Source organism: Oncorhynchus tshawytscha, linkage group LG19, assembly GCF_018296145.1.
Source record: "Oncorhynchus tshawytscha isolate Ot180627B linkage group LG19, Otsh_v2.0, whole genome shotgun sequence".
NCBI lineage: Eukaryota > Metazoa > Chordata > Actinopteri > Salmoniformes > Salmonidae > Oncorhynchus > Oncorhynchus tshawytscha.
This window is the reverse complement of record NC_056447.1, coordinates 3,095,874-3,121,296: the sequence shown is the minus strand read 5'-3', so window position 1 is coordinate 3,121,296 and position 25,423 is coordinate 3,095,874. Positions and strand designations below refer to the sequence as shown.

At 41.3% G+C, this 25,423-nt stretch overlaps 1 long non-coding RNA gene across 1 annotated transcript; it reads left to right on the top strand.

Moving 5' to 3' along the window:
• On the top strand, positions 1 to 24,616 carry LOC121840046. The gene is made up of 3 exons (XR_006079330.1): positions 1 to 470; positions 12,676 to 12,809; positions 24,413 to 24,616. It is a non-coding gene; the product is annotated as an uncharacterized LOC121840046 (long non-coding RNA).
• The last annotated feature ends 807 nt before the right edge of the window (positions 24,617 to 25,423 follow it).

Here is a 25,423-nt window from a genome sequence, read left to right as displayed (position 1 = left end):
CCTCTCCCTTCAAGCACCACTTTCACACACTCTTCCAAGGTTCCACTTGGACCTCTTGCCAGCAACTGGCAATCATGCAAACAATGTGGGACCATACCTGCAGAGATAATTAGAGTTCTTCAATGTGTGTTTGTTTAAAGTTGTGCATGCGAGAAGGGGCCGAACATCGCCATTTAGCCTTGAGCATTACTTTCAAAACTACAATGATAAAAACTGTCTATAGTGCTAACGAGTGAAGACGAAAGACTGATTTGCCCTGATGAATACCCATTAAAGCCACAACCTGCTGAGAAGAGTGTTCCCAGACCCCGGGAGACTGAGACTGTTTGGGGGCGAGTCCCACACCACCCCAGCTTTTCCTGTCGGATGCATCCGAGAAGTGGGTTTTAGTACACGACTTGGAAGAGGTGACCTTGAGATCATCAGCCAAACAATAAGCCAATGGGAGTGCATGTGACCAGCCTGCGCAAGTAGGTTTAACCTTACACAATGTCCAGATATAAATGTTTTGTGAGGGATGTGTCTGTAATGGATAGTGAATCATGCCAGCTTTAGTGATTACTTTTCTATCTGCAAAATTCTGAACCTCCCTGAATATATCCCAGGCAGTGGCCCCTGCAACATGTCTCAGACAGAGCCAAGGCCCCCTAAAACATGGGGACTTATGTTTCCTGAGAATTATGTTCTCGAATGAACATTGACGACATACTGCTGGACAGAGATATCAGAGCTTTTTAGCAGTAAAATATGTTAATCTGTTCTTGAGTGAAGTAGAAGGAAACTCGGTCTCTTCCAAAATAGTTTGAATTGTTGTAATATTTTTTTTTTGCATTATGATGCTGTCAGAAATGTCTTTATTTTCCTGACTAAACTATTATTTGACTTTCTAATGGGAAGCAGATGGGGTATTCTTTTGGGGCGAGAGAGCAACTGCAATACCACCGTGAGCCACCATGAAAGCGTCCCTCTTTCTGGCTATCGCTGGGGGGCCTTGTTCAACCGCTTTACCCTGACCAGGGCTGGCATTCTTTTAGAGATGCAATGCACGGTCCATAGTGATGAGATTTCCACACAGCCCCCATGAGAGGAATAGATTAGACAGATGAGTGTAACAAGAGAGCACCCCTCTCTGCCACCTCTCCCTCTGCCCATGATAAATGACTAGTCCCTCACCGGCAGGTACCACGGCAAGATACGGGGAGATTGGTCATTCTCTCGACAGGTCAGGGTTATATATAGAATACAGATGATGTGCCCTTTGTTATCCCTCTTGTGCTTTGTGATGCATTATATGAGGCCTCCCCAGCTGTGTCCACTCAGGTGATGTCATCTCAAATGGACGACTCCGGTGCACTGGAGCAGATGTCCCCAGCTTCATATAGCTGGAGCTCTATACTCTCTGCCTTATCAACTGATCTCTGGTCGACTCTCTCCACAGCAGTCCTAGTCATTCCCATTTAGAGTTAAGCAATAGAATTAGCCCAGGATCAGTAGCTGGAGGCATAATCCAGCTTTATTGCAGCTGTGGACGAACGAGGTCACATGTGCCTTCCTTAGTGTCTAACTGTGAGATAAATGCAACATTAGGGAATGATAATAGATTGTTTAATTAACGCAGGGACAGACAAGATTTATTGTCTAATGTTTGTGTCTGGCAGTGCGGATTCAAAGGAGTACAAAGACAAAAGACAGGTTTAAAGAATCGAGTTTTCCTCCATGAAGTTATATTACCTTGGCCATTATACAGCTAGTTATAACTCAGGGTTTCAATCTCTTAATCATCTCCACGTTTTATATGAGTGTCTACATGGGTACACTCATGTACAAGTGTGCAATCAGCGTGTGCTCACATTGACCTGTCCGTGTGGTATCTCCCTCCACTCGGAGCACACTCTCTTGAGCCAGAGAAAGGGATCATCATTAATTGCATCCTCCTCTGCATTTTAATTGTCTCCATGATATCCGAGAGAGGCTGCGTCCTATTCTGATAGGTGAGCACTTCCTCCTTCTACCTGCTGGGACCTCCAGAGGCGTTTAATTACTGGCTGGTAGAGGGCTAAGAACACTGCGTCCCTAACACCCCACTATAATGAATACTGATCTGCTTTGGCTCATAAAGCCCAGCGTAATGATCAAACTTATTATCTGCTGAATGGAGAAAGCCCATAGAGACAGTCACAGTAGACTTGTGGCATACTTTCCTGTAAATATTAAAGAGGTGCTATGGTGTCAGGGCTGCAAATGCCATTGTTATACTGTATGTTGGCCATTACTGCTGTGGGTAGAATGAAAATGACAGATCTACACTGTGTGGGTTATTGCAGAGCAGGGGTTTTCAGTTTAGTCTACGCATTGTCTGCTGGTAAATTCCCAAATTTTCCACTCAAATTAAAGCACTCACGCTCACAAGGATGCAAACTGCCACAGAGTTGCTGCCACAATATTGATGTTATAGGAAAGCTGCAGTTCCCTTCACTTTATTGGCCTTCAATTGGCCTCCAGGTTGAAGTAGTAAATAGATGTAACGCTTCAATATGGAATTATTCAAATAGCAAGATGGGATATGAAAAATGAATCTTCTAGGCTACAATGATACCTACTTTATTCATTATCTCTTGGTACAGTATTTGGCCGCAAGACATTAGTGTCTCTTTGGCCCTTTGTGGGTGTTACTGCAGTATGTTACTGTTATATATGGTATTGATGTTAATATATTTAATCTGCAGGCACATTTCCATTAAGATGACTAGAGAGGATAAAAAGGAATGAGTTATGACATTAATGATGACGGGGGTACAACATCATAGTACGGTTCTTCAGAACTGACATTGAACTCAACACCTTCTAAGTCTACAAAAACACGTTCTCAAGGGCATGGAGTCGTCTTTAATAAAACATTTGTCAGTAATAGTTTAGTACACCTATCATTGATGAAATAACCTTGCTCAGAATACTATAAAAGTGAGCAGCAAAACTGAGAAGCAACTGTAATGCTGTGCCAAATTATGACTTAATCCAGTTGCAAATTTAACATTAAAATATGGGTCGGGCAAACTCAATCCAGAAAGCTAATATGCATCAAATCCATTACACACACAAATATTATAACATTTGGGTTATGCGGAAGACACATTTCAGTTGAAGGCATTTAGTTGTACAACTGACTCTTCCTATTCCTTTCTGACAATATGTATATGGTTATTTTACCTTTATTTAACTAGGCAAGTCAGTTAAGAACAAATTCTTATTTTCAATGACGGCCTAGGGACAGTGGGTTAACTGCCTGTTCAGGGGCAGAACAACAGATTTGTACCTTGTCAGCTATGATCAGTTAACATATTTTATTTGTACTTTTATTTAACTAGGCAAGTCAGAACAAATTCTTATTTTTAGGAGAGAACAACAGATTTGTACCTTGTCAGCTCAGGGATTTGAACTTGCAAACCTTTCAGTTACTAGTCCAATGCTCTAACCACTAAGCTACCATGCTACCATATCATTGGGCAGTATTGGGAAGCAGCCAAACACTGTTCTGTTCACGTTTCATAGGAGTCACCAAGAGTCTCCAACACAGACATTTTTAGAAACAGAAAACTTGGCGAGTCCAGAAAAATGATTCCTGACAACTCTCTGCACTCCATCTCAATAGAAAGGGAAGAATAGGATGGTGCTGGAGACTGAATTCCAAGTGTATTTTTTAGCAAGGGCACGGGAGGCTCAAGGCACTACAAACTGGGCCTTTTCACAGGAGAATTAGCCATGTTCTGTTCGGGGAGAAATATGGATAAGGCAGAATATAATTGAGACCTCTAAAATACCAAATCCCAAATGATCCAGGGGCGATCTTTTTTAGTTTGTGTAACTATTTCTGCTTCGGAACTTGGCGGCAGGGCCAGCGGGTGTGATTTCAATGTGAGAGGAGATGGAGACAGGTGTGGTGGGAAAGAGAAAAAGAGAGCAAGGGAGGGAAAGAGTCTAGCTTTGGGAAATAAAAGCAGTCTGCTGCTCCTCCTTTACCATCACTAATTAAGTTCTCTGGCACTGAAACTCATCGTTTCTAATCCCCAGGACTCTCGACATCGGGGACCCGAGCTACCCCATTCCTTTGTTGGTGGTGATCTGTGCTTCTCTCCTTCGTCCATTTCCTGCAGAGGGAGTTCAGCCAAACCAAACTAGTCCCGAATTCATTTGACAGGCTCCACCAATCACATGTGCGTCCCTCTCAGAAAGTGACCCCCCGCCTTTGTTTGGACCTTTCCCATCTTTCTTTTTTAATGAATTTTGCAGTGCAACACTGTCCCTTACTCCTTCCAAGAGATTTGCGAGAAGGCATCAACTTTCTTGCTGATCTCATTCTCTTGTAATGAAATATTAATGTCTAAAACACTGGATTATTTATTCAACAATGGTTTCCTTTCACTTTGCCACTGTCTGGATGCATATCAGAACTCTCTTTTCAGAGTCCCCTTTCACTGCCCTTATTACCATCCTATACTCATGATATACAGTGGGCCGGTTAACAACATGAAGTATTTGCACTCCTTGCTCTTAACCTCTTCTCTATCTCTCTCACATTCTACTTACCTGTGTATATAATCATTATTTTCGGCATCTGCTCAGTGGTTCTCTCCCTATCTAGATGTATCTTGTCTCCCCAACACTCCTATCCTGTAATCAGAAATAGGTACTTATTCTTTTCATCTAGAAAACACTGATAGTCAAACAACATGGCTAGGGACGGATTGGCCATAGGGATGTTCTGGCAAGCGCGAGAGAAAGGTATAGGAGAGAGGGTTGATTTTACAGGTTTACTCACTCTGTATTGTCAGTACTGCAGGTGTTCTTGGCTGTCGTGCCGTGGCTGTGTCAGAGTCGATTGTGAGTTGAACTTGGGTATGCCTTCCCATAAAGGAGTGCCCGGGTCTGGCTTGCGGTCGGCTCTGGCACTGCCGTGTCACGATAGGAGAGGAATACAACAGGGTATAATGTGATGCCTAAGACAAATTTTTACTTGCAGTCATTAGCGGCCGTTAGAATCTATGTTATTTTCTCCTTAATTTTGTGTGTTGGAATTCAACAGGATATAATGAGGACTACATGAAATACAGTTGAAGTCGGAAGTTTACATACACTTTAGCCAAGTACATTTAAAACCTCTTCGGGCTAGGGGGCAGTATTTTCACGTCCTGATGAAAAGAGTGCCCAAAGTAAACTACCTGCTACTCAGGCCCAGAAGCTAGGATATGCATATAATTGCATAGAATTGGATTTAGATAGAAAACTGATTGAACAATGTCTGTGAGTATAACAGAACTGATGTGGCAGGCAAAACCCTGGGAAAAATCCATCCAGGAAAAAGAAATTGAGATCACTCTCTTTTAATGGGGTTTCTATGAGGATCTAGATTTCTGTGGCACTTGCTTGCACTTACTATCGCTTCCACTGGATGTCAACAGTCTTTAGAAATTTGTTGATGTTTTTCCTTTGAGAATTGAAGAAGTAGGGCAGTTCAGAATGAGGGTTGAGTGAAGTGTACTGTTTGATAGGGGCGCACGACCTGAAAGCTCGCTCCACTTTGAACACAGTTTATCCCGTCTTAAATTGTATCGATTATTTACGTTAACCTTTTGGGGATAGGGGGCAGCATTTTCACTTTTGGATGAATAGCGTGCCCAGATTGAACTGCCTCCTACTCTGTCCCAGATGCTAATATATGCATATTATTATTAGTATGGGATAGAAAACACTATGAAGTTTCTAAAACTGTTTTAATGATGTCTGTGAGTATAACAGAACTCATATGGCAGGCAAAAACCTGGGAAAAATCCAACCAGAAAGTGGGACATCTGAGGTTTGTAGTTTTTCAAAGCTTGAAGCCTATCGAATACACATTTAGATATGGATGAGGTTGCACTTCTTAGGGCTTCCACTAGATGTCAACCATCTTTAGAAACTGGTTTGAGGATTCTACTATAAAGGATGGGCTCATGAGAACTCTTTGAGTCAGTGGTCTGGCAGAGAGCCTCGGACTCATGAGTTACCTCTCGTTCCAGTGCTTTTCTGAAGACAAAGGAAGTCTCCGGTTGGACCATTATTGATGTTTTATGTTAAAAACATCCTAATGAGTAATTCCATACATCGTTTGACATGTTTCCAAACAACTGTAATGGAACTTTTCGAGTTTTTGTCTGGATGAAATGCCTGCGCCTCATGAAGATGGATTACTGAACACGCTAACAACAAGTGGCTATTTTGACATAAATGATGTACTTTATGGAACTTTATGGAACAAATCAGTCATTTATTGTCGAACTGGGATCCCTGGGAGTGCCTTCTGATGAAGATCGTCAAAGGTAAGTGAATATTTATGGTGTTGTTTCTAGTCGAAAGTTTACATTCCCTTAGGTTGGAGTCATTAAAACTCATTTTTCAACCACTCCACAAATTTCTTGTTAACAAACTAGAGTTTTGACAAGTCGGTTAGGACATCTACTTTGTGCATGACACAAGGAATTTTGTGTCATTGTTTTTGTTTGCAGACAGATTATTTCACTTATAATTCACTGTATCACAATTCCAGTGGGTCAGAAGAATACATATACTAAGGTGACTGTGTCTTATACTAAGGAGACAGCTTGAAAATTCCAGAAAACGATGTCATGGTTTTAGAAGCTTCTGATAGGCTAATTGACATAATTTGAGTCAATTGGAGGTGTACCTGTGGATGTATTTCAAGGCCTACTCAGTGTCTCTTTGCTTGACATCATGGGAAAATAAAAATAATTGTAGACCCCCACAAGTCTGATTCATCCTTGGGAGCAATTTCCAAATGCCTGAAGGTACCACGTTCATCTGTACAAACAACAGTGTGCAAGTACAAACACCATGGGACCATGCAGCCGTCATACGCTCAGGAAGGAGACGCGTTCTGTCTCCTAGAGATGAACATACTTTGGTGCGAAATGTACAAATGAATCCCAGAGCAACAGCAAAGGACCTTGTGAAGATGCTGGAGGAAACAGGTACAAAAGTATCTATAGCCAAAGAAATGTGCAAATGAATCCCAGAGCAACAGCAAAGGACCTTGTGAAGATGCTGGAGGAAACAGGTACAAAAGTATCTATAGCCAAAGAAAAAAGAGTCCTATATCAACATAACCTGAAAGGCCGCTCAGAAACCACTGCTCCAAAACCGCCATAAAAAAGACAGACTACAGTTTGCAACTGCACATGGGGACAAAGATCATACTCTTTGGAGAAATGTCCTCTGGTCTGATGAAACAAAAATAGAACTGTTTGGCCATAATGACCATCGTTATGTTTGGAGAAAAAAAGGGAGGCTTGCAAGCAGAAGAACACCATCCCAACCATGGGGGATGGCTGTAACGGTTTTCTTCCGTTGAAGGAGAGGAGGACCAAAATGCAGCGTGGTTAGAGTTCAACATGTTTAATAGAGACCATACACGAGAACACTACAAAATACAAAACAACAAATGTGAAAACCGAAACAGTCCTATCTGGTGCAATGACACTAAGACAGAAGACACAGGAAACAATCACCCACAAAATACCCAAAGAACATGGCTGCCTAAATATGTTTCCCAATCAGAGACAACGATAAACACCTGCCTCTAATTGAGAACCAATCTAAGCAACCATAGACTTACATAAACACCTAGACTAGAACCACCCCATAAACATACAAAACCCATAGACCAGGCAAAACACATAAATCCCCATGTCACACCCTAACCAAACCAAAATAATAAAGAAAACAAAGATAACTAAGGCCAGGTCATGACAGTAACCCCCTCCCAAAGGTGCGGACTCCCGGCCGCACACCTAAATCCATAGGGGAGCGTCTGGGTGGGCGTCTGTCCACGGTGGCGGCTCTGGCGCGGGAAGTGGACCCATAGTCTTAGTCTGTTTTTGTGGCCTCCAAGGAACGGCGACCCTCGCCGCCAACCTAGGACTGGCAACCCTACTAAAGGGCCCCACTGGACTAAACAAACTCCTCCGGACTGAGGGGCAGCTCCGGACTGAGGGGTAGCTCAGGACTGAGGGGCAGCTCAGTGGGAATGTGATGAAAGAAATAAAAGCTGAAATAAATCCCTCTCCTCACTATTATTCTGACATTTCACATTCTTAAAATAAAGTGGTGATCCTAACTGACCTAGGCGGGGAATTTTTACTAGGATTAAATGTCAGGAATTGTGAAAAACTGAGTTTAAATGTATTTAGCTAAGGTGTATGTAAACGTCCGACGTCAACTGTATGTGACTTTAGTTGTGATACAAACGTTGGGCTATATGTTTGGATTTGTAATACATTCTAAGACTCTAATGATGATTTGAAAAATGCCGCATGAAAAGTGTGAGTTCTGCTTTGTTTTTTGTGAAGGCGGTACACACTTCATCAGTCTCTCATTCACAATTTGACAAGCACCTGATAATTACTCGAATTTTCCATCCCCTTTGTGTGGCCGTAATGCCCCCTAATAAAATCCATTCCTTTTGAGTCCAAAGGCTGGTGTGCCCTTAGGTTGAATGTAGTCATTATAATTCCCTTTTCCTTGCGTACTGCTTGCTTGCTCGGAAGCACCTCTCACTCACATGACTCTCAGTCAGGTGAATGAATCTTTCTCATAGGCTGCGAGTGAAAACAGACACATCAGGGATGCAACTGCGTGCATCCTTATCCAATTCCGAGGTGCATATTGAAGATATTCGAAGTGTCCACAACTATCCACATATACTTTTCAGATGAGTAGGCATAACGAACAGCTAAAGCACTACTCAGTCTACTATCCCCCATAGTACAAAAGTTGACCTATTCTATTCTTTGTGAGAAATAAGTATTCCAAACATACTCTGTGACAGTTGTTGTCAAGGCTCAGGAGAAGACCCAGGTGCAGGCAGTTTCGAAGTAACAAAGTGTATTACTAAAACAGGGGTGCAGGCAAACGACAGGTCAAGGGCAGGCAGAGGTCAGTAATCCAGAGCAGAGTCTGAAATGTACAGAGAGCCATGCAGGCTCAGGGTCAGGGCGGGCAGACGTCACACCACACTGGATTATTGACAAAGTACAGAACGGCAGACAGGCTCAATGGTCAGAACCGGGAAAACTAGAAAAAAGAAACTAGAGAAAGACAGGACCAAGGGGAACACACTGGTCAGCTTGACGAAACAAAATGAAATAGCAACAGATAAATAGAGAACACAGGTATAAATACACTGGGGAAAATGGGGAAGATGGGCGACACATGGAGGGGGATGGAGACAAGCACAGGTGAAACAGATCAGGGTGTGACAGTTGTGGGATACTATTTGGCTATTTCTTCACATTATAAGCGCAATGCACACATGGCAGTAGGTTATAAGCGCAAATGTTCCACTAGCGGGAAAACACCATTATCAAACGTGACTGCAAGTGTGACGATGCATATAATGCTTTTATTATAAAGGTGCATTTTTTTTATGGTGAAAATGATCTAACTTCAACTGGGTATGTGTGCCAGTTAGGTCTACACCTGTTGTAAAGCAGATTAATGTGCTTATTATTAAGAAGTTATTTGGCCACTTTGGTTGTTATACAAACCTTCTCAAAACATATAGGCCTATGGGGCTAGGCTACATGAGGTGTGCAACTATGATTGGAAAAAGTCGCAAAAAAAGGTACACCTTTTCTCTTGTTTATGCTGGCGTCATTCACAAGTGATAATATGTCATTCACAAGTGAAAGGCTAATATTGTCACCCATCAGACTATTTTTGAAAACTGGACATGAATGTTTATGCAATGTTCCAATAAAAAAGATATAATAATATCTTAAGTTCTGAGAACATGGTAACCACGTTCTATTTGACATTAAGGGAATGGTCTCTTGGGAACATTCTTTGCACAACATGGAACATTTTCTATGAAAATGTTAGTTATAATGACATTGTGAGACTCTTAAAGGAACGTTCTCTAAAGTTGTGGGAACCTTTGTTGTTAGCTGCGTTCCACTTCTCATATCTTTGTCTCTGCTCCCTTCTTCTTCAGTTTTGAAAACTAATGATGTAATTGGGAGACAGCCCCAATTGCCTATTGTCACCAAAAATCTTTAAAAAAAGACCTGTTCTCTTCATTAGACAGCTTTTGGATGACTTTGGAGCAAAATCTGCTCTCCTGTGAGCGTAATCAGGACCAAGCAGAATCATTGTTTTGTCAACATATTCATACTTTCGTCGGAATATATACTTGGTGACAGTATTTGTCTATTTGAGCTTCTCCCACATGTTTTGTTTGAAATACTAGTCGCAAACTAGATGAAACGTGGCACCCACAGTAACTGTCCTTAACCTACAAGGATCTGTTGTGTTTGGGCAGGGAGGAGTATTTGCCATGTCTTCATCAAAGGATACTTATCAATCCCAGGGCGTCCTGCTGACTCTTCACACAAACTGCAGAACACCGCCCCAGGCATGCCCAATCAAATGCTGCCCAAAGCACTACTGATCATTTTTGTTTGTCAGTTTCCCTGTTGAAAACCCAGATTTACTTTACTCGCTTAAATCATGATAAAAAAAAAAAAACAATTCTCCAGAAGATAAATTATCATCTGTTTGCAGTTGTTCAGCCTCCAATAGCTTGAGGAGTCTTGGCTCAGTTAGCACTGCCTATTCTCTATCCCTTAGCCATTTGGGTTACAATTTTATTTTTAAGAAGTTGGAGATAATGCCCTGGCATTGTGGTTGCTGCTCAATCACCACAGGAAGCTTCAGGCCAATAAAAAGTTCTCAATTAAACTTGAGTAAAGAAAGTTTTATACCTTTTCAAAATGCAAAGTGATGCTATGTTGCATATAATGCTTTGCAAAAGTAACTGGATTTCATTGACTTATTTAGATGGCTGCATTATTTAAAACTCTTTTAAACAAACGAACTGTGTGGCTTGTCATCAAATAAAATTGTATTTGTCACATGTGCCGAATACAACAGGTGTAGACCTTGCAGTGAAATGCTTACTTACATGCCTTTAACCAACAATGCAGTTTTAAGAAAAATATGTGTTAAGTAAAAAATAGATAGGTAAAAAAAATAAATAATAATAAAAGTAACAAATAATAAAATGTGTGTATGCGCGCGATGAGGAGGACACGCACCTGCTAATATCGTTTTCCTATTGAACATACTTCTTTCCATATGAAATATTATAGTTTAATTACATTCTAGGGTATTTGAGGATTAAATAGAAATGTATTTTGACTTGTTTTAACAAAGTTTTAGTGGTAGCAATTTGGTTTCCTTGCTCTGCAAGTTGAACGAGTGGATTACTCAAATCGATGGCGCCAGAAGGATTTTATCTAACAAAACGACACTACATGTTGTAGCTGGGACCGTTTGGATGACAAATCAGAGGAAGATTTTTTTTTAAGTAAGTGAATATTTAATCGCTATTTGTGAATTTATGAAACCTGTGCCGGTGGAACAATATTTTGATGTGGGGCGCCGTCCTCAAACAATTAGATGGCATGTTTTTGCTGTAAAGCCTAATGTAAATCAGACAGCACCGTTAGATTAACAAGAATTCAAGCTTTTAACCAATATAAGACACTTGTATGTACATAAATGTTTAATATCCATCATTTTTATGAATTGCGGGCCCTCCAGTTCCCCCGGAAGTTGTCCCGCTAGCTTGCCGTCTAACCTTAACATGAAGACATTTTTCATAGGACTGTTGAAACACTAACACTGCTTAGATCAATGCTTTATTTTAGCCTAATGCTTCGGACCCAGCTGTGTTTGATGCCTGTTGGTAAAAAGATTCTGGAACAATGTATTTACTTGCTGAACCCTTGAGATTGTCCTGTGTTCTCTATAATGAAGGCCACTGTGACTGCTCTGGACAAATGGGTGCAGGCAATTAAACAATGTTTTCTGTTTAGTTAATATTGATGGTGAGACTATTTCACAAACTTTCTTACTCCCTGCGAACAGCTGGGATAGGCAATTGATGAAAAGCTGTGCCTTGTTTAGGATTTTAAACATTACTTAAACCTGTGCAAGTGGCACCTAGTAGATCCAACTCAGGTAAATGGAAATACAATATGCTCCAACTTTAGGAGTGGAATAAAAAAATGTCTCTCGTCTTGGTTGACTAGTTTGATCCAAAGATACAATAGCTTTTTTCAGTCAGATTTTACTTTTACATTTTATTTTGTGAAAGGAAGAGATCCTTAGTGTTGTTGGTTTTGTCTGCTGTTGATTATTTTATTTTAGATTTATTTTCTATTTTAGTGCTTGTTTCCAGCAGAGCCTTACACAGTATACTTAATGTTTCAGGGAAGGTTGTGTCCATAGAAATAAAATAAAATAATAGTTTTGTGTAACTTAGGTTCATTAAGTTCATTTTTTTTTAACCTTTATTTTACTAGGCAAGTCAGTTAAGAACAAATTCTTATTTTCAATGACGGCCTAGGAACAGTAGGTTAACTGCCTGTTCAGGGGCAGAACGACAGATTTGTACCTTGTCAGCTCGGGGATTTGACCTTGCAACCTTTCGGTTACTAGTCCAACACTCTAACCACTAGGCTACGCTGCCGCCCCGTTCATGAAACCATCTTACCACTGCTACATTCACAGCCATTTGTTATTGTCATATCTAACCCCAGACCCCCTCCCTGACTGACCCAGGTTCTCCCTGCTGGCGTTCTCCGAGGGGGTGGACGTGTGGCGCCTGGCACTGCAGGAGAGGAGGCATGCTGTGACGTGGTGCAGTGGGGCATATCAACACCCATGAGGGAACCAACCGCCTGGACGACCTGCAGGTGAGGGTTTCAGTAATAACTGGCTATGTCATGTTATAACCTCTGTATGTATGTTCCCCAGACTTGATGAGGGTTTGTGGTCAGTGTGGGCCAGCACCTGCTGTTCTTGTTACCTGGCTATGTTATGTTAACCAATTATGTTTATACACTGAGTGTACAAAACATTAGGTCTGAAAGATATACCAAAAAGAAGAGTGACTTATCTGGTCTGTTTTTGGTCACTTGTGTTTGCTTTTAAGTGTACCAATCACATTTAAATGGATAGAAATACCCGGGCCAAGACATGACAAGTCAGTATAGCATGTTATTATTAGTTACTGTATGTAACTTTGTTCACTGCCACATCCCCAGCTCCATTGAAATGGTTGGATACTACACAGCCCAGTTCTTTCATCACATCCGATGACTTTGAACGCTTGCCTTAATGGATGTTTATTTGAGCGGAACGGCTGCAGTTTACAACTTTAATTGCCTCTTCCCTGAGCCAGCGACCACAACAGAAACACAAACAAACTCAACTGAAAGGCAGGCAAATGAACTGGTAGCATCCAAACGCCCAGAGAAAATACTAGCTCAAGGGATTACCTCTGCCACAAGTGGGGGGTTGCTCTTTCTCTATAGACCTCTTTGGCCTCAGCACAAGTTTACAGTTTGCGGATTTGTTTGTACCCGTTTCCAGCCCTTGGGTTTGGACCTGAAGTGACTGAGAGGATACAGGCAGTAATACTTTATTATATGAACCATCTGTATAAAAAATGTTGATCTGTAATCTTTATCTTACTATCTCTTTACAAACAAGTGCAGGATCAGCACTTTTAATGGTCTCTCTCATTATAAGACTAGCTCAATGTTTCCCCCTGTATTTCTTACATAAGCAGTAACGGTTTTACAATTAACAATTAATTACACTTCTGTCAGCTGGAGATGTAAGCAGGGATATATCTGGGACCAAATTTATGCATATAGTATTTGCACGGGATCACCATAAACTTCAGATTGGCGCAATGCAGTAGCCATTTGCATGTGAAGTGTGTGTTCTTTAACGGGGCAATTAGCTAAGGGGTTGACAGGTGATGAACCCCTCACCATATCCCCTCCCTCTTCACACACGTGCATCCAACCCACAAATACACACACTCCTGTAGAGCTCCCCCAGGGGAGGCAGAAAGAGGGGCAGCAGTGCCAGGGGTTTCTCATTAGGCGAATGTCAGCCATGCAGGAAGCCACTCACACAGCCCAATTACAGAGGTGTAAATGAGACTTTGACTGACAACCAGAAAGGGAGGTCAGGAAATGGGTTGAAATTATCTTTTTGATGAACTGATGGAGTCTTTTGTCTGAGGCGCCTGTTTGATCAACACTGTCTGATTTGTTAAAGAAAATCGTGCATTTTCCTCCCTCGGCTGCTAGAGTGGCTTTATTAGAGAGCGGGTGTACACAATGACGCACGCAACACCCCAGAGGTGCAAATTAGAGCCTTCGAAAAGTTTTCTAAACATTACTCAAAAGCGTCAAATACTTCAGAGAACTTTGTTAGCATACACTTAACAATGTCAACACGTTCTTGGTCTTCCACATTACATTTTGAAATGTATTAATTTTGATAAAGCTTCTATTGCAATGTTGTAATATTTTTCTTGCACTTCAAAAGGCAAACCCATAAGGGTTCATGAAGGTAATAATGTGTTCAGTGTTTCCTAAAGATTGAGTTTAACTCACTACACCCACTGTTCAACTATGAAAGGCTAAACACATCTCATTCATGTTAAAGCTCTTCCATTTAAAAACAAAAAGATGGAATTATTTTATATAACCTCTTCAAAGTTCTTCACGGTATTTATTGTAAATCAGAAGTGTCACGCCCTGATCTGTTTCACCTGTCCTTGTGATTGTCTCCACCCCCCTCCAGGTGTTGCCCATCTTCCCCATTTATATCCCATGTATTTACACCTGTGTTTTCTGTCTGTCTGTGCCAGTTCATTTTGTTTGTCAACCAGCGTTTTGTGTTCTCAGCTCCTGGTTTTGCCCAGTCTCTCTTTTCTTGTCCTCCCTGACCCTGCCTGCCAATCTGTACCTCTGCCCCCTCTGGATTACCGATCTCTGTCTACCCTGACCCTGAACCTGCCTGCTGTTCTGTACCTCTGCCCCTCTGGATTACCGATCTCTGTCTACCCTGACCCTGAACCTGCCTGCTGTTCTGTACCTCTGCCCCCTCTGGATTACCGATCTCTGTCTACCCTGACCCTGAACCTGCCTGCTGTTCTGTACCTCTGCCCCCTCTGGATTACCGATCTCTGTCTACCCTGACCCTGAACCTGCCTGCTGTTCTGTACCTCTGCCCCTCTGGATTACCGATCTCTGTCTACCCTGACCCTGAACCTGCCTGCTGTTCTGTACCTCTGCCCCCTCTGGATTACCGATCTCTGTCTACCCTGACCATGAACCTGCCTGCTGTCCTGTACCTCTGCCCCCTCTGGATTACCGATCTCTGTCTAAGTGACCCCGAACCTGCCTGCTGTCCTGTACCTCTGCCCCCTCTGGATTACCGATCTCTGTCTAAGTGACCCTGAACCTGCCTGCTGTTCTGTACCTTTGCTCGTATACTCTGGATTATCGACCCCTGTCTAAGTGACCCTGAACCTGCCTGCTGTTCTGTACCTCTGCCCCCTCTGGATTACCGATCTCTGTCTAAGTGACCCTGAACCTGCCTGCTGTTCTGTACCTTTGCTCGTATACTCTGGATTATCGACCCCTGCCTTCCTTGATCTTTGCCTGCCCCTGTTGTTACAATAAACATTGTTACTTCGACAGTCTGCATCCAGGTTTTTACCTTTTTCCGGTAAGAAGTTACGGAAGTCTCTTTAAAACAAATCCAGGTTTTTACCTTTTTCCGGTAAGAAGTTACGGAAGTCTCTTTAAAACAAATCCAGGTTTTTACCTTTTTCCGGTAAGAAGTTACGGAAGTCTCTTTAAAACAAATCCAGGTTTTTACCTTGGTTCCGGTAAGAAGTTACGGAAGTCTCTTTAAAACAAATCCAGGTTTTTACCTTGGTTCCGGTAAGAAGTTACGGAAGTCTCTTTAAAACAAATCCAGGTTTTTACCTTGGTTCTGGTAAGAAGTTACGGAAGTCTCTTTAAAACAAATCCAGGTTTTTACCTTGGTTCTGGTAAGAAGTTACGGAAGTCTCTTTAAAACAAATCCAGGTTTTTACCTTGGTTTTGGTAAGAAGTTACGGAAGTCTCTTTAAAACAAATCCAGGTTTTTACCTTGGTTCTGGTAAGAAGTTACGGAAGTCTCTTTAAAACAAATCCAGGTTTTTACCTTGGTTCTGGTAAGAAGTTACGGAAGTCTCTTTAAAACAAATCCAGGTTTTTACCTTGGTTCTGGTAAGAAGTTACGGAAGTCTCTTTAAAACAAATCCAGGTTTTTACCTTGGTTCTGGTAAGAAGTTACGGAAGTCTCTTTAAAACAAATTCTCCCTGCAAGTTTCTGCCTTGAAGTTAAATATTTACATAATCATAATTGATTTAATTGTACTTTATGTTGGTTTTTTTGCAGCTGGAGAAATAACTGCAGAAGAATGGAAGTGTGAACATCCTTTGGATCCTTTCCACTTCAGTTATGGTTGATAAATTATATGAATGGATTCTCATGAATGTGTGGAGGACAAAGAGATTGTGTTTCTTGAAATGCATCAAAGAGAGAGTGCAACAGGATTTGAAACATAATTGGCATATTGGCAACATTACTAACACAAAATAAAATGCAAGCCAGATTTTAAATCCTCAACACCCAATAGCTTCAGCGCTATTGGCAAAAGGAAAAACATTCAAATGTTTATAAAATGGTACAATTGAAATCATTCTGTACCTAAGGGGCAGATTAAGTTATGTTTCTGGTATACTTTAACACTATGGTAAAACCTTGACAGGATAACGGAGCAGTGCCATGGTCAAAACAGGTTAAGTTATGTTTCTGGTATACTTTAACACTATGGTAAAACCTTGACAGGATAAAGGAGCAGTGCCATGGTCAAAACAGGTTAAGTTATGTTTCTGGTATACTTTAACACTATGGTAAAACCTTGACAGGATAAAGGAGCAGTGCCATGGTCAAAACAGGTTAAGTTATGTTTCTGGTATACTTTAACACTATGGTAAAACCTTGACAGGATAACGGAGCAGTGCCATGGTCAAAACAGGTTAAGTTATGTTTGGTATACTTTAACACTATGGTAAAACCTTGACAGGATAAAGGAGCAGTGCCATGGTCAAAACAGGTTAAGTTATGTTTCTGGTATACTTTAACACTATGGTAAAACCTTGACAGGATATAGGAGCAGTGCCATGGTCAAAACAGGTTAAGTTATGTTTCTGGTATACTTTAACACTATGGTAAAACCTTGACAGGATAAAGGAGCAGTGCCATGGTCAAAACAGGTTAAGTTATGTTTCTGGTATACTTTAACACTATGGTAAAACCTTGACAGGATAAAGGAGCAGTGCCATGGTCAAAACAGTGCCATGGTAACGGAGCAAAACAGGTTAAGTTATGTTTCTGGTATACTTTAACACTATGGTAAAACCTTGACAGGATAAAGGAGCATGGTCAAAACAGGTTAAGTTATGTTTCCATGGTCAAAACAGGTAAAGGAGCAGTGCCATGGTCAAAACAGTTATGTTTCTGGTATACTTTAACACTATGGTAAAACCTTGACAGGATAACGGAGCAGTGCCATGGTCAAAACAGGTTAAGTTATGTTTCTGGTATACTTTAACACTATGGTAAAACCTTGACAGGATAAAAACGGAGCAGTGCCATGGTCAAAACAGGTTAAGTTATGTTTCTGGTATACTTTAACACTATGGTAAAACCTTGACAGGATAAAGGAGCAGTGCCATGGTCAAAACAGGTTAAGTTATGTTTCTGGTATACTTTAACACTATGGTAAAACCTTGACAGGATAACGGAGCAGTGCCATGGTCAAAACAGGTTAAGTTATGTTTCTGGTATACTTTAACACTATGGTAAAACCTTGACAGGATAACGGAGCAGTGCCATGGTCAAAACAGGTTAAGTTATGTTTCTGGTATACTTTAACACTATGGTAAAACCTTGACAGGATAAAGGAGCAGTGCCATGGTCAAAACAGGTTAAGTTATGTTTCTGGTATACTTTAACACTATGGTAAAACCTTGACAGGATAAAGGAGCAGTGCCATGGTCAAAACAGGTTAAGTTATGTTTCTGGTATACTTTAACACTATGGTAAAACCTTGACAGGATAAAGGAGCAGTGCCATGGTCAAAACAGGTTAAGTTATGTTTCTGGTATACTTTAACACTATGGTAAAACCTTGACAGGATAACGGAGCAGTGCCATGGTCAAAACAGGTTAAGTTATGTTTCTGGTATACTTTAACACTATGGTAAAACCTTGACAGGATAAAGGAGCAGTGCCATGGTCAAAACAGGTTAAGTTATGTTTCTGGTATACTTTAACACTATGGTAAAACCTTGACAGGATAACGGAGCAGTGCCATGGTCAAAACAGGTTAAGTTATGTTTCTGGTATACTTTAACACTATGGTAAAACCTTGACAGGATAAAGGAGCAGTGCCATGGTCAAAACAGGTTAAGTTATGTTTCTGGTATACTTTAACACTATGGTAAAACCTTGACAGGATAAAGGAGCAGTGCCATGGTCAAAACAGGTTAAGTTATGTTTCTGGTATACTTTAACACTATGGTAAAACCTTGACAGGATAACGGAGCAGTGCCATGGTCAAAACAGGTTAAGTTATGTTTCTGGTATACTTTAACACTATGGTAAAACCTTGACAGGATAAAGGAGCAGTGCCATGGTCAAAACAGGTTAAGTTATGTTTCTGGTATACTTTAACACTATGGTAAAACCTTGACAGGATAACGGAGCAGTGCCATGGTCAAAACAGGTTAAGTTATGTTTCTGGTATACTTTAACACTATGGTAAAACCTTGACAGGATAACGGAGCAGTGCCATGGTCAAAACAGGTTAAGTTATGTTTCTGGTATACTTTAACACTATGGTAAAACCTTGACAGGATAACGGAGCAGTGCCATGGTCAAAACAGGTTAAGTTATGTTTCTGGTATACTTTAACACTATGGTAAAACCTTGACAGGATAACGGAGCAGTGCCATGGTCAAAACAGGTTAAGTTATGTTTCTGGTATACTTTAACACTATGGTAAAACCTTGACAGGATAAAGGAGCAGTGCCATTAAGTTATGTTTCTGTCAAAAAAACAGGTTAAGTTATGTTTCTGGTATACTTTAACACTATGGTAAAACCTTGACAGGATAAAGGAGCAGTGCCATGGTCAAAACAGGTTAAGTTATGTTTCTGGTATACTTTAACACTATGGTAAAACCTTGACAGGATAACGGAGCAGTGCCATGGTCAAAACAGGTTAAGTTATGTTTCTGGTATACTTTAACACTATGGTAAAACCTTGACAGGATAAAGGAGCAGTGCCATGGTCAAAACAGGTTAAGTTATGTTTCTGGTATACTTTAACACTATGGTAAAACCTTGATAGGATAACGGAGCAGTGCCATGGTCAAAACAGGTTAAGTTATGTTTCTGGTATACTTTAACACTATGGTAAAACCTTGACAGGATAAAGGAGCAGTGCCATGGTCAAAACAGGTCATATCCATTAAATACTTTCTGAAAATATGTGCAATTATTTGCGGAGTTTGTAAAACAATGCATTCACAGCTCAAAAGCATAAATCAAATCAAATGTTACTTGCTTACTTGCGAGGAAATAGTAACACAATAACGAGGCTATACAGTATAAACTCAGCAAAAAAAAAAAAGCCAATAATTACGTTCAGATAATTGGAGGACTCTAAATTAATATCTAAGGGGCATTTTCCGTTAGGATCTGTGAGAATATCTGAGAATATCTAAGTGGCTTTTATATAATTCTAAATGAATGAATAATAATAATAATAGCTTTGTTTAAAAAGTAACAATATTTTGGAGATTTTGTTTTAATTTAACGTAGAGTGAGAGAGGAAAAGGGCAATTATTGGACATGGGGTGAGACAAACTCACTCATTTGTAAATAAAGCCAGTTTTTTATTTAGAAATATTTATTTCTGGAGAAACCCAACCTGATTATTTAGCAGACATCACTTGCTTATAGTCAGTCAACACATATCTTAAGAATCATGGAATATTTGAACAAGTAATTCATTATGGATCCATAACTAAATAAACATCAACGATATTTTTTTCATCTCTAAATGTACAGATGAAGTCGGAGGTTTATATACACCCTAGCAAAACACTTTTAAATTCAGTTTTACACAATTCTTGACATATAATCCTAGTAAAGGTTCCCTGCCTTAGGTCAGTTAGGATCATCACTTTATTTTAAGAATGTGAAATGTCAGAATAATAGTAGAGAGAATTATTTATTTCAGCTTTTATTTCTTGCATCACATTCCCAGTGGGTCAGAAGTTTACATACACTCCAATAGTATTTGGTAGCATTGCCTTTAAATTGTTTAACTTGGGTCAAACGTTTCGGGTAGCCTTCCACAAGCTTCCCACAATAAGTTGGGTGAATTTTGGCCCATTCCTCCTGACAGAGCTGATGTAACTGAGTCAGGTTTGTAGGCCTCCTTGCTCACACACTTTCTCAGTTCTGCCCACAAATGTTCTATTGGATGGAGATCAGGGCTTGGTGATGGCCACTCCAATACCTTGACTTTGATGTCCTTAAGCCATTTTGACAGAACTTTGGAAGTATGCTTGGGGTCATTGTCCATTTGGCAGTTTGAAGGTAGGCCTTGAAATACATCCACAGGTACACCTCCAATTGACTCAAATTATGTCAATTAGCCTTTCAGAAGCTTCTAAAGCTATGATATCCTTTTCTGGCATGTTCCAAGCTGTTTAAAGGCACAGTCAACTTAGTGTATGTAAACTTCTGACCCAGTGGAATTGTAAAACAGTGAATTATAAGTGAAATAATCTGACTTGCCAAAACTCTAGTTTGTTAACAAGAAATTTTTGGAGTGGTTGAAAAATTGTATGTGAATGCAAACTTCTGACCTCAACTGTACATATATATGTTTTTTCAGAACATTAACCGTGTGTATGTAGATACGTGCGTAGGTAGATTTGGAAAGTTAGATACAAAAGATTTGTTGCAAGTTATGGGGGTTCACGCCTAGCTCAAGTTGGGGAAGGGTTCTCGGCTATTAGATCATTCTTTAGTAAAGGTTGAATAGTCTATTTTTAGCTAATATCCCATCCTGCTACGCTTGTGAAAAACTAATACTAATACTTTTCCCCTTTCCACATGTTAAAGATTAGATCATTCTTTAGTAAAGGTTCTTTCCACATGTTAAAGATTCCAATTGATAAAGTGTTTTAGCCCCAACTGGCCCCAACCACAATTAATACATTTGGGCACAGTCGATAGCGTGCTGAACTTCAGGCTAGAATGTTGATGGTTCGAAACCTGCTCCCTGCTTGTTTCATTACATTATTATGCCGGTCTCAGAGAAAATAGCCTGGATTGTTACTCCCATCTCATTCCTCGTTCTCTTCCACATGTCATTCAGCACGCTTGTGGGCGTGCTGGCAGGATGTAGGGTTTTTTATTCTGTATATATGAATTACAAATCAGCCTTTACAATCATGTTTCTAGTCTATTGCATAGTTACAATGTGTAATCATTGGTGTCCCAGGAGCAGGAGTGGTAAACACTGTTGAAGTGTATAATTGTAATACATATATGTAGACACAGCAACATTCAAATAATGGAGTTTGATACACTTGGTATTGGATATGACTGAAAAAAACTTGCTAAATAGCGAATTGTAAATCTCAGTTGTAAACTTTTTGCTTGACTCATTATGACGTTATAACTGCTTACTTTTGTCTGCCATCATTGCTAAAGAAAGTCACCAGGGACAGGTGGCTCTCGTCAAATTCGTCATTGGAACCACTCGATATGATTGGTCATATAAAAACCTTGGGACCCAAATACACAATGAGTGCTCTAACTCCCCCTTGTGGTGGTCTGGAGCAATTAACCCGTGATCCTGGGTACCTCTTAAGTCCCGCGGTGTAAGCTCACAACTTTTAAAGGAGGAACAACTGTATGTGAATGAATGGTGACTTCTATCACAAGCTGAATTATGACCCTACCCTAGAATTCCAGCATAATATCATATACAAAGTAGAAAGCTGTTTGGAATCAGGACAAATCACCAAAAAATGTGTGTGAATGTGAAATGTGAATGTGAAATTCTGTGTGAAACTTCCTAAGATACCAACATTTTATTTTGTCAGTAAATTACAAACAAGTGTCTCCTACCCCAGGTAGACCCAGTATCTCCTCCTCCAGGTAGACCCAGTGTCTCCTCCCCCAGGTAGACCCAGTGTCTCCTCCCCCAGGTAGACCCAGTGTCTCCTCCCCCAGGTAGACCCAGTGTCTCCTCCCCCACCCAGTGTCTCAGTGTCTCCTCCCCCAGGTAGACCCCAGGTAGACCCAGTGTCTCCTACCCCAGGTAGACCCAGTGTCTCCTCCCCCAGGTAGACCCAGTGTCTCCTCCCCAGACCCAGTGTCTCCCCCCAGGTCCCCCTCCCCCAGTGTCTCCTCCCCCAGGTAGACCCAGTGACCCAGTGTCTCCTCCCCAGGTAGACCCAGTGTCTCTCTCCCCAGTCCAGGTAGACCCAGTGTCTCCTCCCCAGGTAGACCCAGTGTCTCCTCCCCAGGTACCCAGTGTCTCCTCCCCAGGTAGACCCAGTGTCTGTCTCCTCCCCCAGGTAGACCCAGTGTCTCCTCCCCCAGGTAGACCCAGTGTCTCCCCCCAGGTAGACCCAGGTAGACCCAGTATCTCCTCCTCCAGGTAGACCCAGTGTCTCCTCCCCCCCAGGTAGACCCAGTGTCTCCTACCCCAGGTAGACCCAGTGTCTCCTACCCCCCAGGTAGACCCAGTGTCTCCTCCCCCAGGTAGACCCAGTGTCTCCTCCCCCAGGTAGACCCAGTGTCTCCTCCCCCAGGTAGACCCTTTGTAGCAGCAATCAACTCTGTGACATCCAACATTTCTAAGTTTTTGGACCCCCACATCAAACCGATTGTTGAGAGTCTCCCATCTTACGTAAAAGACACTAGTCACATGATCTCATTGATCGAGGGCTTAGGGAGGATACCAGAGCGCACCCTGCTGGACACTTTTGATGTGGAGCTCTTGTGCAATAACATTTCACACACTGGAAGCTTGCACGCGCTGCAACGCTGCCTTCAGAGGAGATACCCTACCCTTGCTCCATCCAATGAGTGCAATCTTGCAACTCACTGAACTGGTATTATCCAATAACTACTTCATCTTTGAGTCAGATTTCTTCCTTCAAATTCTGGGTTTATCCATGGTCCCCTAATTCTGGGTTTATCCATGGTCCCCTAATTCTGGGTTTATCCATGGTCCCCTAATTCTGGGTTTATCCATGGTCCCCTAATTCTGGGTTTAGCCATGGGCCCCTAATTCTGGGTTTATCCATGGGCCCCTAATTCTGGGTTTATCCATGGGCCCCTAATTCTGGGTTTATCCATGGGCCCCTAATTCTGGGTTTATCCATGGGCCCCTAATTCTGGGTTTATCCATGGTCCCCTAATTCTGGGTTTATCCATGGGCCCCTAATTCTGGGTTTATCCATGGGCCCCTAATTCTGGGTTTATCCATGGGCCCCTAATTCTGGGTTTATCCATGGTCCCCTAATTCTGGGTTTATCCATGGTCCCCTAATTCTGGGTTTATCCATGGTCCCCTAATTCTGGGTTTATCCATGGGCTCCCCCTTTGCCCCCAACTATGTGAACCTGTATGTGGAACCATTTTAGGAAACAGTCATTTACCATACAGAAACAGCCCCTTATTTAAAAAAAACTCCTATGGAAGAGATACATAGAAGATGTCTTTGTGCTCTGGGAAGGAAGTCAGAAGGAACTAAATTAATTCCAAGCGAGAGCTCTGAATATCTCAAATACACCATGCAGACTGATGAGAGAAAAAGAAACTACCTGGACTCATGGATTATTAAAGAGAATGATGCACTACACACAGACACAGCCCTCAATACCTCAATACCCTGCTACATGCGGAGGGTATGCATCCCCGTCCCCGCAAGAATGAACTACCATATAGCCAGTTATGCAGGGCTAAACAAATTTGTGGCCACCAAATGGGAACTACAAAGGTGTCTCATACATATAGTGCAATAGCACTACAAAAACACAATTCTTCAGACACGCACATATAGGTAGAAAAATCACTGTTCGGGTATCATCTCATGCAAGACAAAGGGCGTGATCTATCTCATCACCTATTCATGTGGGAAAGCCTACGTAGGACAAACGAAAAGGCAATTAAAACAATGCATAGCTGAACACCGCAGCTCAATCTGGTTTAAGAACAGACTATCCAGTAGCAGCTCACTTTGTTGAAGCTAACCTCACTTTGTTGAAGCTAACCTCACTTTGTTGAAGCTAACCTCACTTTGTTGAAGCTAACCATCCTATCTCCTCCCTCAAATACACAGGCATTGAGCATGTTACTCTACCAAGGAGAGGAGGTAACATCGAGACACTACTACTACAGAGGGAGGCCTACTGGATCTCCCATCGAAAAACATTGACCCCTCGTGGTCTCAGGCCCTTCATATGGACAATTTGATGATGCTTAGTATGCATTATGGTTGAACCAAAAAATGACATGTAACAAAAATGTAATTCAATTGGGAAAAATAAAAAATACAGCACCAGTCAAAAGTTTTGACTCATTCAAGGGTTTTTCTTTATTTTTTAAAACTATTTTTCTACATTGTAGAATAATACCCCAACAAAGTGTCAAATAAATCAAAACATATTTTGTATTTGAGATTCTTCAAAGTAGCCACCCTTTGCCTTGATGACAGCTTTGCACACTCTTGGCATTCTCTCAAACAACTTCATGAGGTAGTCACTTGGAATGCATTTCAATGAACAGGTGTGCCTGGTTAAAAGTTAATTTGTGGAATTCCTTTCCTTCTTAATGTTTTTGAGCCAATCAGTTGTGTTGTGACAAGGTTGGGGTTGGGGGGGGGTATACAGAAGATAGCCCTATTTGGTAAAAGACCAAATCCATATTAGGAAAAGAAGGTCAGTCAATGTGGCACTAAAAATAACATAAGGTAGAACAAACACAGACATAAAAAAGAAATATGGAGAACACAAGAAAGTAAAAAGCTATATACAGGGTCAGTTCCATAACCCTATTTACAATGTGCAGGGATATTGGAGTGATAGAGGTACAGTATATGGGGTAAGGTGACTCGCCATCAGGATATATGATAAACAGAGTAGCAGCAGCGTAAAGGATGATTGTATGTGAGTGTGTGTGGATGTGTGTAGAGTCAGTATAAATCACAGGATGTCGGTGGCACCTTAAATGTGGAGAACGGGCATTGAGCGGAATCGGTGGAATGGTATCAAATCCATCAAACACATGGTTTCAAGGTCTGATGCCATTCCATGTGCCTTTTTCCACTCAGCAGCCTCCACTGGTATAAACG